The following is a 12,740-nucleotide window of genomic DNA, read 5'->3' as shown; positions in this document are numbered from 1 at the left end:
TAAATTGGGACACAATTTCCTTGCCCAGAATGGAAGGAGGCCTCAATTTCAAAAACTTCAGTAAGAAAAACATTGCATTGGGCGCAAAGTTACTATGGAGGATAATTGCCCCAAATCCGGGTTGGGCTTAGGTAGCGATGTGGAGAAAATACTTCGGTGGGCAGAGAATTCGCTGCCTGGACAAACCCAAACCAACAACTGGAACGATGGTTCACAAATTGTGCATCAAAGCTACCCCCTTGATCAATATTCACGCGCACTGGATTCCTGGAAATGGTAAGCGCATCAATATCTGGGATGACCGTATCATGGGTAGTGATCCCCTCTCTGAAGATCGCTCTCTGGTTATGTTGAGAGATTGGATGGACAGAGCGGGTCTCAAAACTCTGTGGGATATATCTCACTGGGAGAATGGCAAATGGCAGAGTTGGACCAATCTTGAGGTTCCCCATAATCTTTCCAACGAATTTGTCTCCTTCCGTTCCCTCTTAGCAGGCAAAGCTCCAATGAACACCAGGAAGCCCAATACCCGGGGATGGGGTCCGACCCCTGGACGCTACACAGTTGCGCAAGGATACAATCAGCTCTCCCTGCAACCTCATGTCCCCCCCAATCCGAAGCCTTGGCAAGGTATATGGTCTCGGACATCGATTCCAAAAATAGACATTTTCTGTTGGCTTTTATGCCACCAAAGAATATTGACAGATGATAGGCTTCGAAGAAGAGGATACATAGGGCCATCCCGCTGCTCGTTATGTGGGGTCGATGAGGAAAACGCCTCCCATCTAATGCTCCGCTGTAAGTTTTCTTCTGAACTTTGGACTGAAGCCTTAAGACCATGGAGCGTAGACTTCGCCCCGCCAAACTACTGCGCCGATCTGTTTGCAAATTGGAAATCAAGGTACCCATGTGGCTCTCCTCAGAACGTCCACATCAAAGAAGCCTGGCTCGTCCTCCCTAAATTAATCTACTGGCATATATGGCTGGAAAGAAATCAGAGAATATTCAGAGACAAAAAGAGTGATCTCAAGATCATATGGGAAAAAATCAAAAGTCATCTAAGAGACTGTTTGGGTGATCAGCTTGACAGGGCAGAACTAAGCGGTCAAGAAGCTGTTTGGGGCGCTTACCTTAATCTCCAATTCACTGATATTTCCGGACTTCCTCCTCCTCTAAAAAAATGGCAAATTCGCCTTGAGGCTGTAGAATTTTCTGATTTTTGCAACAAGAAGGAAAGAAACACCCTCTTTTTTGACGGGGCAGCAAAAGGTAATCCTGGTATATCCGTTGTAGGTGGAGTAATCAGAAGTGCAGAGAGCAGAACTGAACTAAGATTTGCCTGGGGAGTGGGCTTCAATACAAGCATTCAAGCCGAAGCTCTGGCTCTCTTCGAGGGTCTCAAACAGCTCACTTCTCTGGGTATCAAAGAGGCAACTGTTTTTGGGGACTCCCAATCCATCATAGAGATCATTGTGGACAACTCTCTTCCTACTGATTTAAGGCTATCAAGATTGATGAGCAGAATTAGAACCCTGATAAATTCCTTTCAGAACCTGGAATTCCTTCATGTAAAGAGAGACAACAATAAAGAAGCCGATGCTGAATCCAACAAAGAGGCTCTCCTCCCACATGGAGTCCTGCTAAGAAACGAAGACGAAGGCTGGGATCCTATCCCTTGACTATTAGCTTAAAATGTTTTACTGTCTTTTATTGGAGCAATTTGTTTGTATCTGTAAATCAGGAAAGATAGAGAAGATCAATCGAATGATAGTCTACAGAATTCGCAGGCTCACTAGGGGGAAACCATCTGGTTCCTATCCGAGGAGAAAACTGAGTTCTGCCTATTTTATTGTAACCTGAAATGAGGCATTTCTGCCGAGAATCAATATATCAAACTAACCGTTTCTGTAAAAAAAAAAATATTGTACATAAAATATAATGAAAAAAAAGTTTGCTAGTTTTCTTGGGTTTTAGTTTCGAGGAGAAAATCTCTGTGTAACTTTGTGTGTTTGTCGTTATATATTTTTTGGTTAAATTAAGAATCTATTTGTAGCAATTAATTGTACAGGGTTAAAACTTACAACATTCCCCTCCCCCTTATTTATGCAATATCCTTTGTTCATTATATACACACATATATACAACAAAATTATCTAAAAAGATGAGGGTACTCTTCCTTGATTGCATTTTGATGCTCCCATGTAGAATCTTCAGGACCAAAATGGGTCCAATACATCTTTACCAAGGCAATGGCTGAATTCTAGAGCACTTTGACCTTCTTGTCCACATTTTTACTTGTTGGACTTGAAAGTCTCCCTCAGGTTCCACCTTAATCATATTTTAGCCAATTACATGGTTAGCATAAGGAACATACTTTTTAAGCAATGAAATATGAAACACATTATGAACATGCATGGATGTCAACAATGTAATCCTATATGTAACCAGGCCAATCCTCTCTAGGATTTTAAATGGCCCAAAATATCTAGCTTCGATCTTTGCACAACTACCCAGTTTAAATGAACTTTTCTTTGTCTTTCCTCTCAAGAAGACATAATAACCAACTCTAAAATCCCTATATTCTTATCTACATAGATCTTCTATCTATCCTAAGCAACCTTCAAATTCAGTTTGATCTTTATTACTTGCTATTCCATTTCCTTGAGCAGGCTTAGCCCAACAATGACCCAAATCCACTAGGTTATGCCAACTCATAGGTGTCTTGTATTTCCTTCCATATAAGGCCCCAAATGGGCTCATCTTCAAAGATGCTTGGTACCCATTGTTATAAGCAAACTCCACCAAGTGCAAATATTCTTCCCATTTTGATGGTTTGTCCATCACATACATCCTCAACGTATCTTCAATAACCCGATTGACTCTTTTTGTTTGACCATCTAACTTTGGATGGTATGTTGTGCTAAAATCTACATTTGTCTCAAATGCTTTATATAAACCTACCCAAAAGTTTGATGTAAACTTGGAATCCATGTCTAAAATTATTTCCTTGGGCAAATCATGTAGCCTAGACATTTTCTTCGTGTCAATTTCAGCAACATTTGTTGCCTTATGTGTTGACTTCATTGGAATAAAGTGGGTAGTTTTAGTGAGTTTTTCAACCACTACCATGATGGAATCATGTTGCCTCACAATCTTAGCCATATTTGTAATAAAATCAATAGAAATAACTTCTCATTTCCACTAAGGAATGTGTATTGATTGTAGTAATCTAGTTGGATGTCTACATTTAGTTTTCACTTTTTGGCATTCTAAACATCTAGCTATGTAATCAACCACCTCCTTTTTCATACCTAGCCAAAAGTATTGTTTTTTTACTGCAAATATTGTCTTTTCGTACCCTGGATATCCAACATAAAGTACCTTGTGCACCTCGCTCAACACTAAATTTTTCAGTCCCTTAGAATTTGACATGTAAATCCTACCTTTGTACAAAATATTTCCATCCTTTCCTAATTCATAATTCATGTACTTTGGCTATAAATTACCTCGCTATAGGTTTCCTTTTATTTCCATGTATTGCTGATTTGAATTTTCAGCCTCTAAAATTTTGATTTTTAAATCAAATTTGCATACACTTATGGTTGTAGCATGCATTGCATGCACCCTTACGTTGAGTGCATTGGCCACCTTATTCTCCTTACCTTTTATGTGCTTAATTTCAAAGTCATAATCAACCAAAAATTCCAACCATCTAATTTGTCTAGTATTTAAATTTGGTTGTCTAAACAAGTGCTTCAAACCATTGTGGTCAGTTCTCAATTCAAACCTTTTCCCAATGAGGTAATGCCTCCACATTTTTTAAGGCATGTATGAAGGTTGCTAACTCTAATCAGGCATAATTCCTTTCATTCTCTTTCAACTTCCTTGATTCATAACATATCACATGTCCATTTTGCATGAGAACTCCTCCAAGCCCCTCCTTACAAGCATCGATGCACATAATGAAAATTTCATTTGGATCGACTATCTTCAATATAGGTGAACTTGTTAACATTTTTATATACTGAAAGGCCTCTTCACATTTATAATACCATTCAAATTTCACACCTTTCTTTTGTGAGGAAGTGATAGGATGGGATATTTTTTATAATACCTCAATAAAATCTCATATAGTAGCCTGCTAAGCCCATGAAGGATCTCACCTCTATCACATTTTTAGGTGTAAGCCACTCTTTGACTGCTTTTTTATCTTTTTTGGATCTACTACTATCCATTCCTCTAAAATGATATGACCCAAATAGTGAATTTGACTTTGATAAAATGAGAACTTACTTAGCTTGGCATGCAGTTGATGCTTTCTAAGTACCTGTAACACCATCCTCAAATGTTGTTCATGTTCTTCCTCAGATTTGGAATACACCAAGATGTCATCCAAAAATACAATAACAAACTTATCCAAATAATTCCAAAAAATGCCATTCATAAGGCACATGAAAACACTTGGTGCATTAGATAACCCAAATGGTACCACCATGAACTCATAATGCCCATATCATGTTTGAAATGTTGTCTTATTGATTTCTTCTTCCTTAATCCTTACTTGATTAAACCCTAATTTCAAAGCAATGTTTGAAAACACCTTATTTCCGTTGAGCTGATAAAAAATGTCATCTATTCTTGGCAAAGGATATTTGTTCTTCACAGTCACTTTGTTCAACTTCCTAAAATAAATACACAACCTTAATGTATCGTCCTTCTTTTTAAAGAGAGCATTAGGGCACCCCAACATGACATTCTTGGGCATATGTACCCTTTCTTTAAGAGTTCTTCTAACTACATTTGTAATTCTCTAAGTTCTAGTGTGCTCATCCTGTGTGGTGTTTTAGACATTAGGGTAGCTCCAGTTTAACAACATTGGGTTAAAAGTTCATGTAATAAAGTTAATAAAGGAAAAATAAGACCAAGGTCATAGGACACATATTCCAAGATGAACGTTGGGCAAAACATCCTAGTGGGCGTTCATTTGGTTTATTATGGCTAAGGGAAATTGGAAAAGGCTTTGGAAAGGCAAGAGGCATTAATTAGCATTTTATTTATGAAAAATAAAGGAAATTAAGAGAAAATGAAGGTGAAAGGTCACATGTTGCATGTGAGGAGGAATTGAAGGAAAATAGAGGCCTCATTAATAAAAAGGCTTCTGAGGATCAATTCACAACCTTAGTGATTTTAGCTTTGGAGGTCTCTCTATTCTCTCTACTCTCTCATCCTCTTGCACACTTGGAGCATTCCTGGAGCACTCTAGCATTAGAGGAAGGAAGGAAAAGGAAGGACAATAAAGTAAAAAGGAAGCAAATATCAAGCAAGGAATAGGTTGGATCAAGCAGCTACAATAGGATTACTTGCAGGTGTCGAGTTGGATGTATGATTTCCTTGCTAGTTTTGGCATGCATGGTACATGCATGTGTGTATTTGGTTCTCTTGTTGTCATTTGCATGGGTTTTACCTAGTGTGACAATGGTTTTCAACCTTGCCTTTCCATTTCCAGATAGCCATGGTGTGATGGGGTTCTTTTACTTGGTTGAGTTAGATTGTCGAATGGTTTCGAAACTGAGTGGGGTGGTCTTAGTAAAATTCCCAAAGGCCTAGGAATCCCTTGACTGGTAATGGCAAGATACACTATAAAGCCTAAGGGTGGAGATAGGAAAATTCCTCATGGAGAGATCTGGAGGCATCCGTGCTTCTTTAGGGCCTAGTGATCCCTTGACTAGTATATGATGGGATTGCGGTAAATCCTGTAGTGTATGTTTCTTTATTTGGGCCTAGGAATCCCTTGACCAGTAATGGTAGGATACATGATAAATCCTGTTGTGTATGTTTCTTTGTTTGGCCTAGGAATCCCTTGACCAGTAATGGCAAGATACATGGTAAATCCTGGTGGTATAGATGAGGGTTTCGGGCCTAGGAATCCCTTGACCGGTAATGGCGGGATACATGGTAAATCCCGAGGAAGCCCTAGTCGGTTTTGTTGCGAGTCCCACATTCATGCTTGGAATATGGCATATAGATGAGGGTTTTGGGCCTAGGAATCCTTTGACCGATAATGGTGGGATACATGGTAAATCCCGAGGAAGCCTTGGTTGGTTTTGTTGTGAGTCCCGAATTCATGCTTGGAATATGGCATGGGGGTGACTGGATTAAATAAATATTTGGTTCAACCCAATCTATGGTCAGGTGGTACGTGGAAGTCCTTGACTTGGTTGTCTTTTGCATATGTTAATAAAAGCTCTTTTCCTATGGTATTTCATGAGTAAATGTGCTTGTTATTATGCGACTTTGATGGTTGTTATATCATTGTTATTTTTTTGGTTATATGTTGGTTATAAGCATGGTTTTATGACAAACTTTGGTTATGGCTCTCATCATGTTTTATTTAGTAAATGAAATGTTAATGAGTATATGACCTAATAGATGATAATGCGACTATTATGAGAGGGCATCAAAACTTCTTAACAAATCTCATATAAGTATGAGGTCCCTATGTTCATATGTGTTTATATGAAATGTACATTACATGTTTATGATGTGTTTGATGAAATGTCTGCCATGGTTAGGATGAGTTTGGTCAATTGTTGGTTCAAGTTTTGCATTAGAGGCCTCGTCTTCTTGTTATTTATCATTTCTGATAATTTCATCAAGTTCTGGGTAGAGGCCTGAGTCCTAGCCCTGAAAAGGTGGCTCAGAATTCGGGGTCATTGGCACAGAACTGCTTGAAAAAGACTGCATTCACATGGAGGCCTTGTAGTGGAAGCGATTGGAGGCTTCTAGTCGCATGGTGGGCTTTTCATTTGAGTGATTGGGGGTATAGTTCAGTCAAAAGGCAAGTTAACTCAAGGCTTGGGCATCTTGAGTGGTTGGTTATCCTATGGGGTTCTTCTAGCTCCTAAGGAAGGTCAATTTGGTTTTGGTTTTTCGATTCAACTTCCTTAAATGTACTTGGGGAGTTGAATCATATCATAGTAACTCTTCATCACATGTTTACCCTAGTGGATCGGTTAGCTTGGATAAATGTGGAAGGAGGGTGTTACAGAGTGGTATCAGAGCAAGGTTCACCCCTTGGACTGAATGGGCGAAACGTGGTTGTCATGCATGCATGTAGATTGTATATGTGCTTGTTATGTATGCATGGTGGTGGTCATTGTTATAATTGTGTTCTCATGTAGAAGCTGATGAAGTGTTGTTAGAATGTGTTGTCGTGAATGCATGTCCATTGAATATGCATTTGTTGTGTATGTCAGTGTCTATATGTTGTTATGCATGTGTTGTGTCTAGTTGGTGTTATAGTTGTGGCATCATACATGGTAACCAGGATGATGATTGAGATGATGTCTATATATTGTTATGATTATGATTATACATGTATTGTGCTAATCTGGTTGATCTTGCAGACGAGATATCCTCCCTTGAACTATACTGAGGTATGTTGATTATGTTTATATTTTGGTTTAGTTGACATGGTATACTTGCAGGAAGAAGATCAAAGATGACTAGCAATATGGTAGTCTATAGTTTATGAGACTCTCCCTATAGATCAGATGAGCAACATGGTGATGAGTACCCCCCTCACATAGCAAACACTTTGAGAAGTTTGAAGGTAGAAATAAGGAGCTGCAAAGCGGATAATGACAAGGTAATTAAATTATAAAAGAGACTTTCTAGGGAACAGGAGAAACAAGCAGAGGTTAATGCAGTGATTCTTAAGAGCTTGTTGGACTTGTAGAGGTAGGGACCACTTAAGATCGATCATGGATAGGAGGACAATGCTAATGGAGCATATGGTAGCATATCTAATGATGGACACAAGTTGGACATGGATGATATTGTCAGGGATGGCAGATTCTTGGATACACCAGATAAACGAGGCAATGGACATGGGATTTACTCTAGTTCTAGTGCAGACAAGTACCATGGTCATCATCGCTATCATTTTTACAGGAGGAGTGACAAGGGATATTTATTGGATGAGTTCAAGAAAGCCAATCCACCTACATTTGATGGAGAAATGAAGAAGTCATGGGATGCAGAAGCTTGGTTTCTTTGAAATAATAAGTTCTTTAGATTGCATGATTACTCTGAGAACATGAAAGCCAGGATAGCTACGTTCAGTCTTAAAGGTAAAGCAGACATTTATTGGGAAGAAGTGAAGAATGTCAGAGGTATTCAGGAAGAGGAGTTGACTTGAAGGGAGTTAAAAATAGTTTTCAAGAAGAAGTATATATCATAGAGATACTATGATGATAGGGTGAAAGATTTCTATGAGTTGAAGATGTGATCGATGACAGATGAGGAGTATACTAGCAAATTCTTGGAGTTGTTGAGATATGTGCCTTATCTTAAGGAGGAGAAAGTGAAGATTCATAGATTCATCAGTGGGTTGTCAGTAACTTTCAAAGATAAGATCGAGTTTGATGAGAATAGATCATTGGAGGAAGCCATTAGAAAGTTGAAACATTGTTATGGGCAATCAAGCGTAAGACAAAATCTCAACAAGGTTAGAAAGGGAAATACAAAGCTAAGGGCAAGTGGTAACTGAATCGAACAAGACCTTAGGTTGCAGATGAGAAAGAGAATGTGGTACCTTACAAGAAGTTTATTGTAGTTAGATAAGGACATGGATCAACCCGGAGGGCAGTAGAATAAAGGTGATGGTAAGGGACAATTGCAATGTTGGATATGTGGCAAGGAGCATCTCAAGAAGGATTGTCCATCGTATTATGGTGGTAGGCCTCAAATATATAGTGCACATGAAGCACAGATAGTTGGGAATGTTTGAGAGGGAATTCCTCAAATCTATGCAACATTGGATAATAGGAAATTGGATCACCAGGCATCTATTATCGAGATGGAAGGTAAGATTTTTGATCAAGTTGTTTATATTTTGATTGATCCTAGATCTAATTATAGTTATGTTAATCCTGACCTGGTGGATAAGTGTGGTTTGAATAAAGAAGTGCATGTAGAATATTGGTTAGTGCAGTTGACTACAGGTACTAAGAAGAGAGTTCATCACTGGGTAAAAGCTTGTGCATTTGAGTTGAATGGTATGCCTACATCAACACATTTCAATGTGTTTCCTTTGGGATCATACAATATGTTGTTGGGTATGGATTGGTTGTATCTTCATAGGACCAAGGTGGATTTTTATGACAAGGCTATTGAGTGCTTGGATGACAATGGAGAACAAAGGATCTTGTAGGGTAAGAAGAAGGAAACATCAGTTAGAATGGTTACAACTATGCAGGAAAAGCTTAGTCACAGGAAAGGAAGTGTATTGTTTGTGGTGAATATTTCTAGTGATAAAGGTAAGGATGTTGAGGACGCAAAAGTATTGAACATGTACCTAGTTTTACAACAATTTCATGACATGTTCCCATTAGAGATTTCAAAGTTACTACCTCACAGGGAAGTGGAATTTTCTATTGAGTTGGTAACAGGGAAATACCAACATCAAAGGCATCATACATGATGATCACACCAAAGTTAGTGGAACTGAAGTTGCAGTTGAAGGAGATGCTTGACAAGGGATACATTAGGTCAAGTGTGTCACCTTGGGGTGCACAAGTGTTATTTATGAAGAAGAAGGATGGTACTCTTAGGTTATGCATTGACAACAAACAGTTGAACAAGGTAACAATCAAGAATATGTATTCGTTGTGGAGGAATGATGACTTGTTTGACCAGTTGAAGGGAGTAGTGGTGTTCTCAAAGATTAATATGAGATCAGGATACCATCAGGTATGCATTAAAGAAGAGGACATCTACAAGACTACTTTCTGGACCAGGTATGGGAATTATGAGTTTGTTGTAGTTCCTTTTGGTTTGACTAATGATCCAACTATTTTTATTTTCTTGATGAATGGTGTGTTGCATCCTTATTTAAACAAGTTTGTTATTGCAGTATTCATTGATGATATCTTGATATATTCTAAGCATGAGGAAGAACATGTTGAACACTTAGCAGCAGTAATGAGATTTCTAAGAGAGCATCGATTGTATGCCAAGCTTAGGAAATACAATTTCTTTCAGATAGAGGTACATTACTTAGGACATGTAGTTTCCAAGGAAGACATAATAGTCGATCCAAATAAGATAAAATCTATCATGGAATGGGCAACTACTAGGAATGTAGATGAGGTAACGTTATTTATGGGGTTAGCAGGTTATTACTGGAGGTTCATCAGGAAATTCTTACATGTTTCTTATCATATTACATCATTGCAAAGGAAAGGTAAGAAATTTGAATGGATAGAGGAATGTGCAGCAAGTTTTGAGCAGTTGAAATAGTTGTTGAAAATCCCTCCAGTTCTAAAGATTGCAGATTTTGACAAAGAGTTTATGGTGTGTGTAGATGCATGTAAGAGAGGAGTTGGTGGATTATTGATGCAGGAAGGACAGGTGGTATGTTATGAATCAAGGAAACTGAATGAGCACAAGGAGAATTATGTTACACATGATCTTGAGTTAGCAGTGATCGTGCATGCATTAAGGATATGGAGACACAATCTACTTGGCAGGAGGTTTGTATTGATGAGTGGCCACAAGGGATTGAGATACCTATTTGACCAACTGAATCTGAATGCCAGACAAGCTAGATGGTTGGCCACGATTAGTGGGTTTGGCTTTGCACTAGTAGAAAATGATGAAATTAGTGACTAAAAAAGTTAGTCACCACAACTTTTCCAGGTGAAATACTACAACAAATGAGCAATCTTAACTAACCCAAATAAAAATGACTAACGTAAACTACTAATTTAGTCCCGGGTTAAAATATACGACTAGCTAATAAGTAATACAACTAAAAATGACTAATGTGAATGACTAATTTAGTATAGGAACAAAAATATAACTACCTAACAAGTACTAAAATAATATGAATCAATCGTTTTAGTCATTTGAATTGTGTGAGTAATTAAACTTACAAGTGATAGTGGATTCAAAGGTTGTTATAGATTGAATGAAAGATTATACTTCCTTAAACACTTCTTTATTGATCAGTGGATTATTAGAGTTATGGAGCTTATTAGAATGTTTGGGTTTATATCCTTTGATCACATTCATAGGGAATTAAATTCAAAGGTTAACAGATTATCCAAAATGGGAGATGTGGGATTACAGTTAGGTCAAAATACAATATGAAGAATACCTGCAAGGAGAAGTGTTGGTTAATTAGTAGAGGACACATTTCCCTTAGTAATGAGAACATTCTAAAGAAATATAAACATTATAACCACACACAAAGATTTCACTCACCTTTAGCAACAAATAGAAACTTTATCACAAAATCAAAATACCAAATAGTAGAACAAATTCAAATCCCAATACTCTTCACTTATCTTGATTACCCAAATTCAATGACATGTGAAGAATATATATATATATATATAGAAATAAAAATCAAAATAAAATTCATCCATAAACACTTGCAACTTCGAAAGTTGCTATCTTGTTCATCCATAGACACCTTGCAAACTCGAAAGCTATCTTTCATCCATAGACACCTTGCAACTTCGAAACTTGCTATGTTGGTCAAAGAATCAAGTCTAATAGTTTTGATTAATGGTTCGTGGAACAAGATATTTTGAGAGTTTTGGAGTGTCCCAATCACTTCCTATTAGGATCAAGACACCCAAATCCTATGTTGATTTATAATATAAGTAACTAAGGGATCATTCGCGTAGTGATTTTGACTGTAAATTCTACGAAGGCATACATACTCGACCCCCTCTAAATTTGAACCTGTGACCTATTATAAGGAAACACATGCTCTTAACCATTAATCCCACTTAAGATGTATATACACATAAATGAAAAAATATAAATATCTTAAATTCACTATATTAATATTATAATCTCAATCAACATCTACCAAATCAATCCACTATACACATAAAACTTTAAATGATAAGGTCAAGATTCTCCTCCTATAACTAATATACCTAATAAGATGGTAAATATAAATCACATCTCATATAAATATTTAAACCTAAATTACCATTATATGATGTATCATCTCAATCACTAAAACACTAAAAGAATAACCTAAAAAAAAATCAAAATTTCAAAACTCTTTATATGCTTAAATGTAAGAATATCACTATAATAAAAAGGACCAAATAAAATGATCAATTTTAACAATAATATAAACTTAAATTATTATTATAATATCTTATCTTAACCATTAAATTATTTTAAAGATATATTTAATATTATAATATATTAACCAATTAAAATTTTGATATTTATATATAATATATTTATGTATTGGAATGGGAATTTTTTATAGGTTATATATTAAAATATACATTTTTTAAAACTAATAAAATACAAACTATTAAAAATATATAAAGTCTGTCGTGAATTAAGGGAAGGAAAGGGCCTATTTTGGGCTCTCTCGCTATATTTTCCTTTTTAGTGGGTTGAAGATTAAGCCGGTCTCTGATTCCTCGCCGAGAAGAGTTTATGAGCATAAGATGGCTTGTAACGATGGTAGGGATGGGGTGAAAAGAAGAGGAAATGAGAGTTGTTTCTTATAGAGCCTCTACCTCTATTCCCCAACTCATATCTCTAGCCCCAACTCATTCCTCAAAGGTAGGGGATAATCTAATTTAGAGAAATATTTTTATAGCAAATGCATCACAATGGCAAAAAAGAAAATGGAGGAGGTAGAGAGAGTAATTAGAGTCAAAAGACTCACAACTTTTGATATATATGTAGAAGATAGT

This window comes from Pinus tabuliformis, chromosome 9 (assembly GCF_031772625.1).
Source record: "Pinus tabuliformis cultivar Carrire ecotype Pingquan chromosome 9, CPIR1, whole genome shotgun sequence".
Lineage (NCBI taxonomy): Eukaryota > Viridiplantae > Streptophyta > Pinopsida > Pinales > Pinaceae > Pinus > Pinus tabuliformis.
The sequence above is the reverse complement of the archived record's forward strand: the minus strand, read 5'-3'. Positions refer to the sequence as shown.